Here is an 11,771-nt window from a genome sequence, read left to right as displayed (position 1 = left end):
AGACAGGGGGGTTTCTTTAAATCACCCTGCAGTGTTTGTGTGTTTGTATTAGAAGTACTCTGAAGAAACTACAGAGGAAGTAAGCCGATCTACAACTCAGCAGGGATATACCAGTAATTAGTGTCATTTCTTTAATGTCATACTTGATGTGAGAACTTTTTTACTAGACAATAGTGGAATGGATTATATTTGGATCTTCACTGGTAAGCCTAATTGCCTTTAACTAAATGTGTTACTTAACTAATAAATAATCAGTACCAGATATTTTGAACTTTTTCATCTTTAAAACAAAACCCAGACCAAATACCACAGCTATGTTGTGGTACAATTAAACAATTAAAATATTTCCTCCTCCTTTAATCATATCCTGGCGTACACAGAGAAAATGAGGAAACACACACTGGACTTTGTATTAAATTATTAGAAGCAGTGATGAGGGAAGAGCTGACTCATACTCATGCAGATCAGTCAGTCAACAAAAACAACAGTGAGATAAATAACACTAAAAGACTCGCTCAGCAGAGACACTGAGGAACATTCACTTCTTTTAACTCTTCCCTCCTCGAGCGCCTTTCTATGTAATTCCGAAACTACAGTTTAATTAGATATAAATGATATTTTATGTTCATTTCACCATCTATATGATTTTTAGAATCACTGCATATGTTTACAGGAACTTTCTTCATGATGACAACTGGAGCATTTCCAGGTAAAGATTTTTTTTCTCCTCTTTTGAAAACAATCTTTTTTGTTTAAATAATAGTTACTCATTTTTATCATTACAAAACCTCCATTACCTAGCACTGAATCAAAACGCTATCCCATCTTCAGTCAGTGTTAATTTGTGATTTGGGGAAAGGCAAAAGTAATTTGACTGCTTGCTTTAAATACCCAAAACAGGATGTATACCTGGGTGTGTAATATACTGGAATTCTTCCTGACCTTTACGCTTAACATGCTCTGTTCCATGCTGCTCATTTACCACGTTACAATCCCACTGCTGGAATGTAGACCTGGACATAGTGTATTGGTGCTCCAGTGATAACCAATAGAGTGGAATTGAAAAATGTATGGCGCTGAAATCTGGATCAGAAATGTAAAAAAAAATAAATAAGCGACCCTGATACAGATCCATATAATATAATCAATAATAATGGTATGGGGTCATCTCTCACATTTGCGGTACACAAATAAATGAATGAATCTTGAACAACCCCAAGCCCCCAGTGCAATCTATGAATTTTGACTAATTATGTCTTTTTTTCCCATCGAGGGCATCTTCTTCCTAACCTGGCACTGAAGAAGACAGCTGTGCAGTCTTCAAACGGAGACAACATCGGATTTGCTTTCAAGGCCGTCGATGGCAACAGAGACGAGAACTATCAGAAAGGGTCCTGCACACTTACTTTATCACAGTCTGATCCGTGGTGGAGGGTAGACCTGGCAAGAGTGTATACAGTTGGTGCTGTTGTGATAACCAATAGAGCAGGATTTGAAAACAGGTTGGATGGTGCAGAAATCTGGATTGGAAAGTCAACAAACTTCAGTGACCCTGAGCGTGAGAGGTGAAACAGCTTGATACAGACTAACATAATAAATTTGCAGTCAGTCATAGTTCCTTCAATTTCTTTTCTTGTTCATACACAGGTGTGCGGTCATCTCTCACATCCCCAGTGGGGAGACGTTCTACTTTCCATGTAGCTCTATTGAGGGACGCTATGTCACTGTGTTTCTCCCAGGAAGTGGGAAGGTCCTAAATCTCTGCGAGGTTGAAGTGTACTATGGTAATCACATTTTTATTCTGATGCTGATACAGAAGTCTGGTAGTTCACAGACTCCCTGGACTTGTTGACAGCCAAATGCGATCTTTAAAATCACCACACAGTGCACCTTCTGCAGATACTGACTCATAATGTTTTTCCTTCAAGGATACCCATTACCCAATGTGGCACTGAAAGGAGAAGCTACTCAGTCATCTACACTCTCTTTTGCCACTGCGTCCAAAGCCATCGATGGCAGACGGAACTCATTCTACAGCGATGGGTTCTGTAGCCACACGGCTGAAGACGAGACCGACCCCTGGTGGAGGGTGGACCTGCAGCGAAGCTTTACAATCACTGCTGTAAAAGTCACCAACAGAGGAGACTGCTGTGCTGAAAGACTGGATGGAGCTGAGATCAGAATAGGAAACTCACTGGAGAACAATGGAAACAATAATCCCAGGTAATAATGAGAAGTTAGTTAATTTTAGAATATTTAGAAGAGCAATATAAGTTTAATAAGTTTAAAAGATATATACTATGTGCAGCATGACAACTAGCATACTGAGGGCTAATAATATTTTAACCCCTGTTGAAATGAACAGTCTCCAGTTTATGGTAGTTTCATTTTAATGGCAGGGGACAAAATATCAATAAAAAACCTATAATATAAAAGTTATAAATTCGTTTGGTATTTGATCCCCTACAAACCAGTCAGATTTCTGGCTTTCATAGATTGACTCAGTTCCTATTAGCCACAAATTAGTCGATCAGTTACAGATAAAACTGATCTTAATTGAGTATAAAGCACACCTGTCCAGAAAATCAATTTGGTCCAGTCCGACCTCTCCACCACAGTGGGCAAGAGCAAAGAGCTTTTAAAGGGACAAGACTGCAAAAGGCTGGAAAGAGCTAGAGGAGCATCAGCAATAGGCTTGTCGAAAACACCAGACATACGGCCAAATCAACAAACTAGTAATTGTCCTAGCCAGTCTCCAGATAGAAAATCTGTGGAAGGAGCTAAGGCTTTGAGTTGATGGAAACCTAAACCTAAGAAACCTAAAAATCAACTCCTGACATGCTAAAGTTCCTCTTTAGCAGGAACTTAAGGAAAATTGAAACCACCCTGACCTCTGCCGTTTACGCTTCACTGCTGATCGCTTGTAGATGACACAGTCTCGCTCTGCAAACCACCTTGTTGGGCTGGAGCTTGGCACGCTCTCATTGAAGCTCTCATTGAAGGAGGACACTTTTTCACCTCTCACTCTTACTTTGTGTCCCAACATAGCTGTAGGTGATAAGGACAGAGCACATCCTACACCCTTGTTGTCTTCCTCAGTGTTAGTGTAGAGATCTTTTTACTTGGGTAATCACAGTGATTCTGGAAATAACCCAAAGAACAGATGTCAGGGAATGGAATGTCGTCATGGCAACAGATGAAGATACTGGATATCCTAAAGGCTGCTTCAAAACCCACATCAAGGCTGGCGCCAGCCTTGATGTGGGTTTGGACCAGCTGCTGCTGCTCTCCTCTCTCTGTGCAGTTAGTCTGTGTGATGAGGGATGGGTCCTGCACACCCTCCTGGTTCTGTGGAGAATGCACCTTATCCTCAAACTGAGGTGCTCTCATTTCTCTTGAGAGGGTTTGCATCCGTCACGCGATGGAGCCACTACAGCGGGGCATAATCCGAACAGAGGGTGATAACGAAAGGAGTGGACCACCCACTGTATCGCGAGGCACTCTCTCTTTTTCTGGCACAACTGGGCCGCTGGCCCAACTTATCTGCTGGGACAAAACTGCCCCCAGCCCCAATTCCAGGTGCTGGTGTGCAGAAAAGGGAGGGAAAAATTAGGCATGTACAGCAGAGATTCCCCACAGAGAGCCTTTTTTACCTGCCGTCTGGCACTAGTCCATCCACTGGATGAGTTCTGAAGCATCTTTTTGAGTGAGGTTGGTCAGGGGGCTTGTCAGGTCTGTGAAATTTGGAACAAACCAGTGGTAGTACCCAGCCAGCCCCAAGAACTGCCTTACATCCTTCTTTGTTTTGGGAGGTGGGCAGGATGCAATTGCTGTTGTTTTGTCTACCTGTGGATGCTCCTGCCCGCCTCCCAAATGGTACCCTAGATACTGTACCCCCCTCCGTCCAAATGCACACTTCTTCGGTTTGGCTGCCTCAGAGAATCTATGACTGCAGTCACCCATATGCTCCTCCCAGGTGTTACTGTCGATGAAAACGTCATGCAGGTGGGTTGCAGTATATGCAGCATGTGAATGCAGCACCCAGTCCATGTAGGGCTGGAAAGTGGTGTGGGCTCTGAACAAGCCAAACAAAAGTGTGCCAAAATTGTACAACCCACATGGAGTGGAGAAGGCTGTTTTTTCCTTACACTCTGCAGACAAAGGAATCTGGATTTCATTCTTCACTGGGCTTGGACCTTCCTCCCAGTTTTCTTTAACCAGGCCTCATATAGAAAACTATTCCACGCGTATATAAAACAGATCCACGGCTCCGAACCGTACTAAAGGGACCTCTGGCTAATATGTCGGGTTCCATGTCGGGCTCGTATCCGAAAACTAGCTTTAGGCTACGTCCACACTAATGCGTTTTCGTTAGAAAACGCATCATTTTCTCTCCGTTTTGGCTTCCCGTCCACACTGAGACGGCGTTTTCCCCAAGGAAAAACGCAGCGTTTTTAAAACGCTCTCGAAAATGAATACATTTGAAGACGGTGCTTATGTGTTGCATTTTAGTCATGTGATCAATTAAACAAAAATAGCGGAGGGCATTATACAGCAGCTGTTATTTTTGCTCTCAATTTTGACAGCCCTATTAAAGATTAATATCAGTTTGTACATGCTCCAGATAGCTTTTCTTCAAATTCTTTAATTCTCACTCGCTTTTGGAACTTTTGTGTTACTCGCAGCAACAACTCAACCTCATTGTTAGTTGATTTAGAAAACTTTTCCTCGACATTTTGCTCATTACTTTTGAAAATAAGTAATCAGTAAAGTAACTGGACTACTTTTTTAGAGAAGTTATCATTAATTAGTAACTAATTACTTTTTTCAAGTAACTTGACCAACACTCATCAGAATTCACTCAGTAGAGCAGGGGTGGGCAACTCCAGGCCTCGAGAGCTGGTGTCCTGCAGGTTTTAGATGTTTCCTTGATCCAAAACAGCTGATTTAAATGGCTAAATGACCTCCTCAACATGTGTTGAAGTTCTCCAGAGGCCTGGTAATGAAATAATCATTTGATTCAGGTGTGTTGACCCAGGGTTATAGCTAAATCCTGCAGGACACCGGCCCTCGAGGCCTGGAGTTGCCCACCCCTGCAGCAGAGCCTGTCTTTCATCAATATGAACTGCAGGTAGGTCCATGCAGCTTCAGGGTGCACAAAGTGACCATCAGTTTCTATCACTTGGTCAAAGGCTGAGCATAGGCCGTCATCACGAGATTGCTCTAGTGGAAAATCTTCTACTGACCAAATCACCGGAGCCGGCCGCGCCTCCTGAGAAGGCCCTGCCATCTGCTCCTCCCCAGAGGGGTCAGAAAACCTGGTGCCACAGCTGAGTGCAGAGCAAACACTACATGCTATGAAAGGTTGTGAGCGGATCCCCACACACTGCCCTGTCTCAGGTGTCCTGGTTGCCTGGACTCCTGCTTCAGTGTTTGTGCAGCCCTCTGTGGGCCGGGTGTCACCTTCAGGACAAGGGGAGGCAGATCAGAAAAAAAAAGGTTAGTGGGCAACAGCGGCAACTGGAAAGCCTTCAAGAACACCTCGGTTTAGAGTTAGGGTTAGGGGATTGTCACTGATAACGGAAGAGGGGCGGAGCCGCAGTGACCAGCCTCTCCAACACCTGCGTCTGGTGTTTGGCCTGGTCCTGTAGTCTGTTCAACTGCTGTCTCTGTGCCAATGCCTCCTCCCTGTGCATAGCTGCCATCTCCGCTAGCAACTGCATGGGCAATTGTACTGGCTGGGGAGGTAGTGCAGGCTGCAGGTCCGACATGATGGCACTGGTTTCTGCACCACTTTGTTATCGCAGTCACTACTCTGGACACTTTGGTGTGATTTGAGATGGTCTTTACGACGAACAGAGGATTTGTCTTGCGCCATTGTACAGTCCATGGCTGGAAAGCTTACCAGCTTACATCACATCCCTCTCTCCAGGTCCCGACATCACTGAAAAGAGTGAGCGAATCATTACAAATTGAGGTGCAGCTGCCCTGCCAACCTCCCTGGCACTGCACCTCAAGCCTGCTACCCCTCCTGTGTAATGCAGCCACAGACCAAACCTCTGCCACAACAACAGCATTTAATCTGTTATTAGACTCAATTGCCTTCTTTCAAAATGTAAAAGAGCACTACCCACCACTTTAACCATGGTTTCTAGCATAGAGCATAGAAACTGAACATTTAACAGTATTTCCTGAAAATTCTTTTGGGCTTATCAATTCCTAATAACGTTGTAACTAAATTTAAGTATATTTGACTCACTGTTGTCTTCTTTAACGCCTTGTGCCAACACAAAGCAGAGCAGCTGCTACTTATGCTACTTCAACAGAGGTCGATTATCTTGTTAATAACTTTTTTTTCTTCACTATGTATGACCTTGGATACTGTAGCGCCTCTGAAAAAGAGAGCCTCAAATCACAAGGACTTGACTCCCTGGTATAACTCTCAAATGCGCACCTTAAAGCACATAACTCGTAAGCTGGACAGGAGGCATTCTCACACACACACACTCACTCATACACTGTAAGAAGATTGTTGATTTTTGTATCTGTGTTTTTCTAATTTTTGTGTTCTAGGTGCTGAATGTAATGTAATATCTGAAATAATACAAAAAGAAATGAATAAATAAACAAATGAAAGATTCTCATGAACAAGAGGAGCACATAGAAAATAGCATTACATTAGAAAATTCCGTTACGTATAAATATGCTTCACGTTGTGTTTTATTCAGTTTATCTTTCTTCAATTAGATTTGATTATTTTCACAGTTAAACTTACTCCATTTTAATCCAGTTATATAGAAATACTTCTGTTTACTTTTTTCTTTAAAATTCTGTTTTTTTCCATCACAATTTTCTCAATACAACTTCTTAGACTTGCTTCAGGATCAAATACCTAATTCACTGATAACTTCTTAGATACAGTTTTGAAAACTTATAAGAACCCAGTGATGTTCCTTTTGGCCATCTATGTTACATTTCTCTTAACATGAGGCCCATAATACTAACACAATACTCTCCCCACACTCTCTGCTGTCAGGTGTGCTTCCATCTCACATATCAAAGCAGGTAAAACCTACACATACCAGTGTGACGGAGGCAGCATGGAGGGTCGCTTTGTGAACGTGTTTCTTCCTGGACAGAAGAAGACTCTCACCCTGTGTGAAGTGGAGGTGTATGCTGCCCCAGCAGGTAGAGCTTTAAGTGACTGGATCTGATCTACTGAAAGACACTTCCCAAATACTGATTCATACTTGTTCTTTTTAACACTTTAGTGGAGCCGCTTTCAAATGTGGCCTTAAAAAAGCCAACAGTACAGTCATCGACTTCGTCACCACATTTCTCTTCAAAAGCTGTTGATGGGTACAAAAATGGAAGCTTCTATGGTGCAGGCTTTTCCCACACTTTAGAAGAAACAAATCCCTGGTGGAGAGTAGACTTGTTAGCTGTCTATAAAGTCAATGCTGTCACCATCATCAACAGACAAGACTGTTGCTCTGAAAGGATTCTTGGGGTAGAGATTCGGATCGGGGACTCACTGGATCAAAATGGAAATCAAAACCCGAGGTGAGACGTGATTTCTGACAACTGGAACATTTCTCCATAATTGTTTGTTCATTTTTTTTCTCCCATTTAAACAACACATTGTTTGAATAGATATTAGCTTTTTTTCCTTTAGTAAGTAAAACTGACACATTTCTCTTTGATGTTTCTACAACTCCATCAGGTGTGGCATTATTGAATCATTAGCAGGTACACCAACATACACATTCCATTGTAATGAAATGGAAGGTCGCTACATCAATGTGATCATACCAGCACCTCTGAGAGTTCTGACGCTGTGTGAAGTGGAGGTGTTTGCTCCTCTGCCTGGTATAGCCGTTCTTTCTAGTGGTATATGTGGAAGCTGCTTGTTTTTTTTTTGTTTTTTTTATATGATTTCTCATATTTGAGAAATTGAACTGACTTTCTAGCTTTCAGTGTTCGTGTTTTTTTTATTTGATTTTTGGAGCTGATGGCAACATTACAGTTTAACCTGTTAAACTACAATAAAAACAAACAGTCATGGATGAAACAAACAGAAACCTAACAAACTTCTCTCCAGCACCAGAAGCTGTTACTCCTTCACCGACTCCTCCACCAACTCCTCCTGCTCCTCCCACTGTGAGTGTGCAGCTTGGTGGCAGGAACGTGACGGTGGTGGGAGAGAGGCTCTGCTGGTCTGATGCTCTGATGTACTGTAGACGTTATTACTGGGACCTGCTCAGCCTTCGCAGCCAACAGGAGCAAAGCGAGTTGGAGCAGCTGCTGGGCCTCATTCCTTTCTCCCTCACAGACCACGTCTGGCTGGGACTGCGCAGGTACTTATACAGAAGATACTTCTAACAGCTCAATGAATGAACAGGGAGGACACAGAGTCATCCAGGATTCAAAAGGTCATAGTTCAAGTTTTCTTATGCACATTAAGAACGTGTGTGTGTGTGTTAATGAGATCGGAATAACATTTAGACAGGAGAAGTGGAGTCGGATGGTAACAAAGAGAGCGAAGATTGTCAGAACTCCAGTCTCATCTACGGTTTTGATTTCCACTTTTACACAGACAGAAGGCATTACATTACAGACATCAAGGATAGTTGTTAGCACCAAGGAATCCACAGGTAAATGGGAAGCATGAAGAGGCCGCTAGGACAGCTGCAACCATGCAAAACATTCAGACAGTAAGGCGAGTCACAAGAAGTCTGCTGAATGGGAAGAATAAGATTCTGGCAGTCAACACCTGTGCTGTGCTGGGATAATAAGCAGGCCAAAAGAGGAGGTAGAAGCTACTTACATCAAGACAAGGAGCTCATTACCAGGAATGAAGTGTTCATCTTAGTCCAGCACCCTGAGACGCCGAGGACTAGTGAGTGTCAGAACCACTCTCCAGGATGAGACAACAAACATCCATGAGTACATCAGGAAGATGTCCACAACTGATCGTGCAAGTGAACACTTCAGTCTGCAGAAACCTGAGAAAGAAGAGGAGAAAGAAGAGGAACCATATTGGAAGGAAAGACCACTGTACAGTATGTATGTAGTATGTTGTGATAGAAGTAGCTATCCCAAGTGATACCAGGAAGAAGGATCATGGGAAGCTGGAGAAGTACCATGGACTGAGAGAGGAGCTAGAGAAGATGTGAAGGGTAAAGACAACAGTGGTCCTCATGGTAACTCAGTTCTTGATGGACCAACATTGGGGTCATAGTGAATAGTGATGATGCTGAACTGGGTAAGAGGAAGAAAATGAATGAATGCTTGGAGGGATTTGGTGTTATATCATAAAGACCACATAACTTGAAAATGTGAAAAAGCAGTTAAAATCCATAGACTACAAAAATGGCAGTATTTTGATTCATTATGTCCAACAGATCCTTGAGTGGAGACGACTGGTTCTGGATGTCCGGACACTCCATGAATTTCTTCAACTGGCCACAAGATTTTGTCCCTTACTATTACTCCAGCACGTGTGGAGCTATGAGCAATGGAGAGCACTTCCTGTGGCAGGACCTGCACTGTGGGGAACACCTCAACTTCATCTGCCAATCAGGTCGGGCTTAGACGACACTAATGCATGTGTGCACTGTTGTTCCTCAGAAAGTTTTGTGCTTCTGAGGATTAATTACTCTACCTTCTGTTCATTTAGGTGCTGGGGACAATGTGCAAAGAGTGGACTTCTACAGCACCAAGAATGTCACAACTGTAAAGTAAAGGCCAACAATATACTGCATATCGGAATACTTCTAAGTTACTAATAGTTTTCATATACATACACATACATATATATAACTGACAGTTTGGTCACCAAATGCAGCGTCATAGTCTACAACTGAATGCCAGATCTAAATCGCTTGTTATATTGTATCGCAGCATCATACTATAATGATCATAGAATATGTACTCATGTTTCCTGTTTGTTAGTTTAAAAAAACAGTAATTAATATTTATGAACCTCATTCAATTAACAGATGTAACTCTGAAGATGGTTCTGGATTATATGAAAAAGGTTAGCAATTAAATGTAGATTACAATTAAAAACAACACAGAACTTAACTCCAAATTCACCAAATGAATTGAATTTGCATTAAAAAAATATACAAGTAGGGCCCTGTGGTGCTCTTAGGCTCCTACATCCACTTGTAGGTTTGTGTGGCTTGTAGTGAAGCAGCTTATTTAGAGTAATAGTTGCCATCTTGGTTAATATATCTTACCAGTCTATGCCTCTCTCTTTCTTTCTCTCTTTTTCAAGTCATTTGGCTGTATTTGTCATTAGCTTGCTTTATCTGTTGATTTGCTTACAATTTATGACGTGTTCAACTTTTGGGTTTTAATAAATTTGCCTCTCATACAAGTTATGTCATGTGTGGTCTCCATGCTTTGCCCTTCGCTTATACACACTTTCTTTAGGTATTTCAAAAGCAGTGGAACCAGTCTTGTAGAGATCCAGAGTTTCTATCGATGCCTCATCAGGGAAGTTCTGATATCATTTTTACCAAATTAACAAACACTACATTTATTTCCTCTATAATGTCACTTTTGATTTAGTTACATCACAAAACTCTTTCAGTATGTAAAAGTTTCATCTTATTTGTTATTTTTAGTTAATTATAATAATCCCGATAGTGACAAGTCTAAACTTTGTTCTTTTTCACTCATTTTTTAGTTTCTAACATTGCAATACAGCAGCCACCCATATTAAATTTTCAGGGTTGAAAAAGACTCATACACCTGAGTTTTGTCTTTTTTTAAATTTTGGTCTAGAATAATAATAATGATGATGTCTGAAAATTAATAATAATAAATAACAATCAAACAGAATCTGTGAGATTAAAATGTGTTTTATGGCTGGCTTTAAAGATTAAAGGGACAGAACCAATATTGTGAATTTCAATTTAGTTTTATTTATACAGAGTCAAATCACAACAACGGTCAGCTCAAGGTGCTTTATATTGTAAGGTAGACCCTACAATAATACATACAGAGAAAACCCCAACAATCATATGACCCCCTATGAGCAAGCACTTTGGCAACAGTGGGAAGGAAAAACAGGAAGAAACCTCCGGCAGAACCAGGCTAAGAGCGGGATGGAAGCTGTGGAAGAGAGACAGAGACTAATAACAGGCATGATTCAATGCAGAGAGGTCTGTTAACACATAGTGAGTGAGAAAGTTGACTGAAAAGGAAATACTCAGTGCATCATGGGAATCCCCCCATTGCAGCATAACTAAGGGAGGATTCAGGGTCACCTGATCCAGCCCTAACTATATGCTTTAGCAGAAAGGAAATGTGGTGTGGGAAAGAGTAAAAAAAGGAGGATGATCTCAGAGTACAGGAAGGAGTGGAGATGTGCAGAATATCAGAGAGATTATGGAGACTTGAAAGTTCGAAGCAGAATCTTAAAATCATCGCCGTATTTTACATGAAGCCAGTGAAGCTGCTGAAGGACGGGGGTCCATTGAAACCTGTTCTAATAAAAACACGAGCAGCTGCATTTTGAATCCGCTGAAGTCTGTGTGGTGAGGCAGGAAGGATAGAATTACAATAATCAATATGAGATAAAACCAGAGCCTGTACTAGAATAGCATTACTGTTAGCTGTGAGGGAAGGGCAGCACTGCTATGTCTGTGTGGAGATGTAGAGTAACAGGAACTCTGATTGTTTCTATGTAATTTTACATGTATTTCTCTGGAAGGATGTAAAAGTAAAGAATGGAAAAGAAGTAAAAGCTGCAAAAATGT

The 11,771-nt window shown here is 41.7% G+C and overlaps 1 long non-coding RNA gene across 1 annotated transcript; it reads left to right on the top strand.

Annotated features, from left to right (window-relative positions):
- Positions 1-273: 273 nt before the first annotated feature.
- Positions 274-10,368, top strand: LOC100707337 (uncharacterized). The gene is made up of 10 exons (XR_003219030.1): positions 274-709; positions 1,274-1,565; positions 1,648-1,784; positions 1,929-2,223; positions 7,037-7,188; positions 7,272-7,563; positions 7,724-7,869; positions 8,102-8,357; positions 9,405-9,583; positions 9,680-10,368. It is a non-coding gene; the product is annotated as an uncharacterized LOC100707337 (long non-coding RNA).
- Positions 10,369-11,771: the final 1,403 nt, after the last annotated feature.

Source organism: Oreochromis niloticus, linkage group LG3 (assembly GCF_001858045.2).
Source record: "Oreochromis niloticus isolate F11D_XX linkage group LG3, O_niloticus_UMD_NMBU, whole genome shotgun sequence".
Classification (NCBI taxonomy): domain Eukaryota; kingdom Metazoa; phylum Chordata; class Actinopteri; order Cichliformes; family Cichlidae; genus Oreochromis; species Oreochromis niloticus.
Note: the sequence above shows the minus strand (reverse complement) of the source record. Positions and strands in the feature narration are given on the sequence as shown.